This window comes from Corapipo altera, unplaced genomic scaffold (genome assembly GCF_003945725.1).
Source record: "Corapipo altera isolate COAL_440 unplaced genomic scaffold, ASM394572v1 94, whole genome shotgun sequence".
In the NCBI taxonomy this organism is placed as follows: Eukaryota; Metazoa; Chordata; class Aves; order Passeriformes; family Pipridae; genus Corapipo; species Corapipo altera.
Genome location: NW_020884950.1, coordinates 261,925 through 263,033, shown reverse-complemented (window position 1 = coordinate 263,033; position 1,109 = coordinate 261,925). Strand labels below are relative to the sequence as shown.

The 1,109-nt window shown below is 56.5% G+C and overlaps 1 protein-coding gene across 1 annotated transcript in view; it reads right to left on the bottom strand.

Moving 5' to 3' along the window:
* Window positions 1–412, bottom strand: part of B3GNT2 (UDP-GlcNAc:betaGal beta-1,3-N-acetylglucosaminyltransferase 2) — a 17,302-nt gene extending 16,890 nt beyond the window's left edge. The window contains exon 1 of the mRNA XM_027663033.1: window positions 280–412. The gene's annotated coding sequence lies outside the window, so the exon portion shown is untranslated. The remainder of the gene's footprint in view (window positions 1–279) is intronic.
* Between the last annotated feature and the right edge of the window lie 697 nt (window positions 413–1,109).

The window sequence follows — 1,109 nt, the reverse complement described above, 5'->3', positions numbered from 1 at the left end:
GCGCTCTCGCCGCGGCCCCGCCCACCAGCCCGGTCGGCGGCGCAGCGGGTTGGCGGAGAGCGCGCGGCGCGCGCCCCGCGGGCCCGGGCGGGGCACGTGAGCCGTGGGCGGGCGCGGGGGGCCCCCGCGGTTGCCGGACGGCCGCGTCCCTAAGGAGACGCGCGGGCGGGCGGAGCTCCCTTCCCCAGCCTGCTCCTTCCCACCGCCACCCACCCCCCCGTCCCTGGGGTTCCGCGGGGCCGCCCCCGAGCCCAGCCGGTAAAACGAGACGGTATTTACCTCAGAAAACGTGGGGTTTTTTGTCGGACGAGCGAGGGAAAGGAGGTGCCGCCCCGGACATCACCGCGCTGCCGTTCGCCTTTCTGCCGGGCCAGGTGCTGCTCCCTCCCTATGGAAACAGCCCCGAGCCGGGCACCCTCCTCCTCCCGGGGGGGGTGGCCCCGGGTGACACCTCCCTCCTGCTCGGACGGGGTGTTTTGCAGGGAGCTCTGTCTGTGTGGGCATCGCCCTACCTCACCTTATGGCAATTTTCCTTCTTTTTTTTTTTTTTTTTTTTTTCCCCCACAGGGCATCAACCCCTCATCCATGCTGGAAAATGCCGTTCCATGTGATTTTGGTTTGGTTTTTGTTTTTTTCTCTTTAATGTCCCTCCTTTTTAAGCCAGGTAATTGCAGCTGGCCCACCTTTACGTGGATCGTCTTCAAAGCTTTTGTCATCGAGACCAGGAGGGAGGAGAAAATGAGTGTTTTAGGCTGTCGAGGCTTCCCTGAGTAAATAAGTTTCTGAGAATTTCCGATTTTGGAGATTTGCCTTCCAGGGCTGACACTAATCACTCATGACTCATTCATTAGTAACCCTCTTTATTTTTTGTGTTGTTCTTTGCTTACTAAGCTGATGAGACTACAAATCCTAGCCAAACATCCCTGCTGAAACAAACTAAAGGAATCTCTTTAAGACCTGGGATGCTGACTGAAATAAAACATAAAAATGTGTGCTGCTACAGCAAAGAGTGGAGTCTTCAGTCTTAGACAGATCAATAGCAACCAGCAGTTCCCACGGACGTGAACCTCACAGCTTTTTGTCCTGTACAGGATGAAAATGAACACATG